Below are 7,498 nucleotides of genomic sequence, written 5' to 3'. Positions count from 1 at the left end.
GAATAATGTTTGAGAACAATTTCCAGGTTTGATGACAAATAAGCTATATATGACCTCAAAATAGTGCAATGTGCTCTAAGTAGAATTAACTCAGGCATCCACAAATAACTGCATCATAATCAAAACATCAAAGGCCAAAAGAAGAATCTTAAAAACAACATAAAAAATCATTATACACAAGATCTTTCATAGCAGTAACAACCAGATTTCATACTAGAAAATATGGTAATGTTGAAGTGACATTTCAAAGTTTCAAAGTTTTGGAAGGAAAATAATAAATTTTTTTCCAAAAATTCTATTCAGTAAATAGACAGCTCATTGTCATGTATACAAGTATGGTAGTCGATCATTTATCTCTGGTTTCGTTTCCTGCACTTTCAGTTCCTTCTATTAATTTGCAATCTGAAAATATTACATGAAATATCTTATAAAATAAGTAATTTCAGTGCAACTGTGGTTAGGTTATCACCACTGCTTTACAGTGGTTCCAAAGTGCAACTCTGAAAAGGCTTGAGTCGTTTAGCTCTTAGGAGCCCTTGAAACTAACCAACCAGGAATATCTTGTATGTGTTTTTACAGTAGGAAGAAACTATTGGGAATGGAATCAGAGGGACTACAAAGATGCTGTGTCGAAGAAGAGGAATAAAACTGAATCTGAACATCTCAAAATTCAAGCCATCAATGTTAAACTCTAAGTAAAAACAATGGAAGAAATACATCTATGAAAGTATGCCATAGTGCATGCCCAGGAAGCATAGCTTGTTTCTGTAAGACAAACTGGCATAGAGTAAAAACCTCAAGAGTTTGAAAATTCAGAAATAAATTTAAAAATAACATTATATTAAAAATTACAAGACAAGTGAAGACTGAATTAAATGTACCCAAGTGCTCATTTCAGCAGCACATAATACTAAAATTGGAATGATACAGAGATTAGCATGGCCCCTGCACAGCGATGACACGCAAACTCATGAAGCATTCCATATTTTTAGAACAACAGAAAGAAACCACCAGGCTGGACAAGAAACTAAACAAGGGAAGAAAGTGGGAAACCAACAAGAACGTGATATGGCAAAGTCAAGCCAGTACATATCAGTGACATCCAAAAGTGTAAATAAGTTCAATTCATCTGTTAAAAGAAACAAGTTGACAGAATGGATCAAGAAACAGGACCTCACTATATGCTGTATACAAGAAACACATCAGAATCAAAAAGAAGATCATAAACTAAAAGTCACAGGATGGAAAACAGTATTCCATACAACAGGAACCCAGAAAAAAGTAGGGATAGCTATTCTGTTTTCAGACAAAGTGAACTTCAAACCTAAAATGATTAAAAGAAAAGAAAGTCACTACATACTCACTAGTGGAAAACTACAAAAGGAAGAACTAACAATTATAAATGTATATGCACCAAATACAGGAGCACCCAACTATGTAAGACAAACACTAATAGACATGAAAAACCAAGTACACAAGAACACAGTTGTAATAGGAGACTTTAAAACTCCACTGTCACAAAAAGATAGATCAACTAGACAAAAAGTCACCAAAGAAATAACAGAACTGAATCACACCTGTGAATGAATGGACTTAATAGATGTTTAGAGTGTTCCACTCAACCACATCAGAATATACATTGTTCTCAGCTGCACATGGGACAGTCTCCAAAATAGACCATATGTTAACTCATAAAACATTCTTAAGTAAATGCAAATGGAGTGAAACTATCCCATGAATAATATTTGATCATAGTGTACTAAAATTGAAAATCACTGGCAAAAAAGCTGCAAAACCTGCATAAATACATGGAAATTAAATAACAACTTTCTGAACAAACAGTGGGTTACAGATTAAACTAAAGAAGAAATAAAACAATACTCACAATACAATGAAAATGCAGACACAACATATTGTTACCTATGGGATCCAATGAAAGCAGTCCTAAGAGGAAGTATATAGCAATAAATAGTCACATCAAGAAAACAGAATGAACACAAATAAATAACCTAATGCTACATCTCAAGCTCCTAGAAAAGGAAGAGCAAATCAAACCCAAAGGTCATAGAAGAGAGGAAATTGTAAACATTAGAGCAAAAATTGATGCAATTGAAACAAATATAAGCCCAAAGAATTAATGAGTCAAAGAGCTGGTTTTTTGAGAGGATAAACAATATTGATAAATCTCTAGCCAACCTTATCAAGAAAAAGAAAGACAAAACTGAAATCCATGCAATAATGAATGAAAAGAGAGAAATTACTACAGATATCATGGAAATTCAAAAGATCATGAACACCTACTTTGAAAATCTCTACTCACATAGGGTGCAAAACACAGAGGAAATGTGCAGATTTCTAGAACCATATGAGAAACCAAAGCTCAATCAAGAAGATAAAACAATCCTGAATAACCCAATACCAGCTATTGACATTGAAAACATAATTAAAAACTTACCATCAAAGAAAAGCCCAGGTCCTGATGGATTCATGGCTGAATTCTACAAGAAATTTAGAGAAGATTTGATGCCAACACTCCTGAAACTCATCAGTGAAATTGAAAGAAAAGCAGTCCTCCCTAAATCATTCTTGGAGGCAAGACTTACTCTGATACCAAAACCAGAGAAAGACCCAACCAAAAAGAACTACAGACGAATCTCACTAATGAACATTGATTCAAAGATTCTCAATAAAGTACTGGCAAATAGAATGCAGCAAATGATTAAGAAGATAATACACCATGACCAAGTGGGATTTATTCCAGGAATGCAGGAATGATTCAACATACACAAATCAATAAATGTAATACATCACATCAACTGAGCCAAAAATAAAAATCACGTGATCATCTCATTAGATGCAGAAAAAACTTTGATAATGTCCAACACCCATTCATGATAAAAAAAAAACCTACAGAAATGTGGAATAGACAGTATGTACCTCAATCTCACAAAGGCCATTTATGACAATCCAACAGCCAACATTATACTAAATGAACAAAAACTGAAAGCCTTCACTCTAAAATCAGGAATAAGACAAGGATGTCCACTACTATTCAATATAGTTCTAGAAATATTAGCCAGAGCAATCAGACAAGAGGGATAAATAAAAGGAATAAAAATAGGAAAAAAAGAAGTTAAATTATTATCATTATTTGCAGGTGACATGATACTCTACATAGAAGACCCCAAAAACTCCATTAAAAGACACCTAAAGGTAATAAATTTGGCAGTATAGCTGGATAAAAAGTCAACACTCAAAAATCAATAGCATTCCTGTACACAAACAAAAAACTCACTGATAGAGAAATTGTGGAAATATCACCTTTCACAATAGCATCTAAAAAGTCAGATACTTAGAAATCAACCTAACGAAGAATGTAAAAGATCTATATGCTGAAAATTATACTACTCTTAAAAACGAGATTGAAGAGGATATTAGAAAATGGAAGGATATTCTTTGTTCTAGTTTAGGAAGAACCAACATTGTGAAAATGGCCATACTCCCAAAACTGTTATACAGATTCAATGCAATGCCAATCAAAATGCCATTAACATATCTCACAGATCTAAAAAAAAAATTCCTAAAATTCATCTAGAAACAGAAGAAAGCTAGACTAGCAAAGGCAATTCTGGGCAACAAAGGCAAGACAGGAGGCATCTCAATTCCTGACCTGAAACTATATTACAAAGCCACAGTAATAAAATCAGCATGATACTGGCAAAGAAATAGACTTGAAGATCAATGGAACAGATGCAAACACTGCTACAAAGACACCCAGCCACCTTATATTTGACAAAGGGTCTAAACATGTTCACTGGAAAAAAAGATAGCTTCTTTTATAAATGGTGTTGGAAAAATTGGCATTCCACATGGCAGACACTGGAAATAGACCCATTCCTATCACCATACACTAAATTAAAGTCAAAATGGATCAAGGATCTAAATATTAGAACAGAAACACTAACTCTACTGGAAGAGAAAGTAGGTAAAAACCTTGAAGACATAGGGATAGGGAGAGAATTCATGAATAAAACACAAACCACATGGGCAATACTTCAAAAAATCAACAAGTGGGACCTCATATTGTTAAAAAGATTTTTCACTTCAAAAGAAATCGCCAACAAAGTGAAAAGAAAACTCACAGAATAGGAAAGAATTTTAGCCAACAATTCCTCAGACAAGGTCTTATATCCAGAGCATATAAAGAACTGAAAAATGTCAAGCCTCCCAAATTCAAAGACCCCCTCCAAAAATGGGCATCGGAGATGAACACATGGTTCTCAGGTAAAGATATACAGGTTGCAAATAAATACCTGAAGAAATGTTCACCATCACAGGTCATTCGAGAAATGCAAATTAAAACAGCATTGAGATTTCATCTCATCCCAGAAAGAATGGCTGCCATCAAGAAAACAACTGATAACAAATGTTGGCAGGCTGTGGAGAAAGGGGAACACTTCTCCACCTTTGGTGGGAATGCACACTGATGCAACCACTGTGGAGATCTGTATGGAGATTCCTCAAAGGACTAGGATTGGAAGTTCAATTCAATTCAATCCAACTATTCCCCTGCTCAGTGTTTTCTCAGAAAAATTGAAAAGGTCATGTCACAGAGACATATGTGCACCTATGTTCATAGCAGCACAATTTGTTACAGGTAAATGTTGGAAACAACCAAAATGTCCATCAACTGCAGAGTGAATGAAAAAAATGTGGTATTTTATATAATGGTATACTACTCAACTATAAAAAATGGATGATCTTGAGGCCTTTAAAGGTAAATGGAGGCAACTTGAAAATATTCTCATTAGTGAAATAAATAAGAATCACGAGTAAATATCACATTGTCTCTCTAGTGTAAGAAACAATAAAATCTGACAGAATAATGGGACCCAAAATGTATAATAGACACTGTGAAAGTGAAAGGGAAAGAAGTGCTCTAAAAAGTATAATGGTATGTATAGTGTGCAAGATAGATGAACATATTACTGAGTTTCTCTTGGAACACTGAACAGAAGGATTTTCACTGTCAATCTTTGAGTGTCTAGCCACTATTTATGCTTGGATTTTGTGACTTTGGCAACTATTTTTTAAGATGACAATGAGAAATGTAACTACTAGGTATTTTACTATACTATTTTTTAATTTGGTACTTTAATAATTAAATTAAATTAATTTTATTTTTAATTTGGTATCTACACTGCCTCTCTGTTTTTTTTTTTTTTTTTTTTTGGCTTTAAGTTTCTTCTCTTTATTTGAAAAAAAGAGAACAATATGCAATATTACAACCACTGTTAATTTTTTTTCATCTGGTTAGAAGACCTGTATTGTTACTGTTTTGAATCTGCTCTTGTTGTTTATGCCTTTTGCTTTATGTTTTTCTTTTCTGACTTTTCTTTGCTTTAAATTTTTAAAGGTACCCAAGACAAATATGATTGTTAACTTAAGATAAATAAATATTTTAAAACTTAATCAAAATAAATAATTTCAAGAAGAAATATCAAATATTTAAGTTTAACATAATATAAATCCTTGAAATAGGAAACAAAGAAAGGGAACAGTTGTAAATGCTAAATACTTTAATTACAATAAAAATGTTCCTAAACAAAATTTTAAAATGTTTCAAAATTATTCATTAAAAATAATACCTACATTGAAAAAATATTGATCTCAAATGACCAAAAGCAAAATATATTCAAAAACCATTGCTGAATCTCAAAGGAAAAACACTGTCCTTGACACTCAGGAAGAAACATGGTGACTTATAAGGAAAATTAAAACTGGATTATCATAAAACTTTTCAACAAAAATGTTTATGTCAGCAAAAAGAATGACACAGTTAAGAAACTTAGTGAAAGAAAATGCAGTCTAAGGATTTTATACCTAGGAAAATGACTTTTAAGTATAAAGACCACAGGTGAAATGTTGTGGACATGAAAGAACTTGGGAGCTTTTGATTCTATGCATATTCCCTAAGGAAAATACCAGAGAGATTAACATAAGGAATGGTGACAAGCATTAAAGAGAAAGTTTTGCAGAACTGAGACTAAGAATGAGAAATAGTCTAAGAACACAGAATGAACTGTACATTATACCAGCTACATACTTCAGCACTGCAAGTGTACCTCAGTTATCTTTTAAAAAGCTGGAAGAAAAATGTCACATGCTTACAAAACAATGATTGACGCCCTGTAGGGGCTGCCTCCTCTACATTATCACAACCCTAAATATTGACAGTGATGTAAGTTATTATGATTATGAGTGAGAAATGACATTTTGATGGCAATTCATTCATTTGCTAAGTGGTTTATTCTTTTAATTTGCATTCAGGAAACACTTATTGAACTTAAATTGTATGAAATATATTATACTAACGTGTCTTTTTCTGATAAGTATGACAAAATCAAAAATGTTACCTGAAATCTAAAAAAGTTTAAACCCTTCAATTTGTATTGAAACACCACAACTACAAAAATGCCAGTAGTAGCATTAATGGCATTAATGAAGCTTCATGTGGTGAGGCAGTGTTTTCTTTGCTTTGTCTCCTGTGAGGTAGACTGTAACTGCAAAAGGCAAGAACTTGTTAGAGCTAGCCGACAAGCACTGAGAGCTGTTTGTCCCAAAACTAAAATATCAGATATCATTTAGGCAATCAAATAATTTACTTTCTAAAACACATTTCCAATCTTCAGTCTTAATGATGTAGTTCTCTTACTAATTTGCCATGTTTTTATATTTTGTCAAGTCAAAAATATAACACACAGCAGAAATTCATTAAAATGAATTTGTTTAGTATTATTGTGTAAGTACTATAAATCTCAAAGGGAAAGAAAGATCACCATATTGTGTCAGAAATCACTTCTGAAAGTACATTTGAAATTGAGACTTAATGATTTAATAGTTAAAATGGTAAAACAGGAATTAAATAGTCTATAAATTCTTGACTTAACACTGACCGAAATGTAAAGGCAGTATTTATGCTATAAGTACCATAATTTCAATTTGATATTATTAATCTGCATGAAACTGTTTTGAAAAGGCATGTTTTAGCAATGATGCATTTATTTAGCCTCAATATAAAATGAGGACATTTATGTATCATTTCTCAGACAATTCCATTGTTTTTTGGTTAGAAGATTATTGTCAGGTCATAGTTATAGATGTTATAAAACCATCATTGCATGATTTAGAAAAATGATAGAAATTTAAGTGTATCTTTTGAGGTTTGTTATTCTATAATAAAAACATTTTTAAAAGGTCATCATTCTCTTGGAATTTAATTTCTTGTGAAGAAAACAGAAAAATAACTAGCTTATATGCTATTGAGTTAATTTATAAGTTAATTCTAAGTAAACAATGCATTAAATAAGTGAAATATATGTATAATAAGTGTCAATACTTTGAAGAGTAAGATAAAATAGAAAGATACAAGAAATAGAGGTCACGTTAGCAAAGTCAGGGCAGAGGTTTCGGTGAGGTGATAATAGAATGAACATGA

General features: G+C 32.2%; 1 non-coding gene across 1 annotated transcript; it reads left to right on the top strand.

Moving 5' to 3' along the window:
• The first annotated feature begins 885 nt into the window (after positions 1 to 885).
• LOC111757298 (U6 spliceosomal RNA) lies at positions 886 to 990 on the top strand. Its single transcript, XR_002791675.2, has one exon. It is a non-coding gene; the product is annotated as a U6 spliceosomal RNA (small nuclear RNA).
• Positions 991 to 7,498: the final 6,508 nt, after the last annotated feature.

The sequence above is a fragment of the Cavia porcellus genome, unplaced genomic scaffold (assembly GCF_034190915.1).
Source record: "Cavia porcellus strain 051 isolate PalLab524CR breed Dunkin Hartley unplaced genomic scaffold, mCavPor4.1 scaffold_24, whole genome shotgun sequence".
Taxonomy (NCBI): Eukaryota; Metazoa; Chordata; class Mammalia; order Rodentia; family Caviidae; genus Cavia; species Cavia porcellus.
This window is presented reverse-complemented; position numbering and strand designations above follow the sequence as displayed.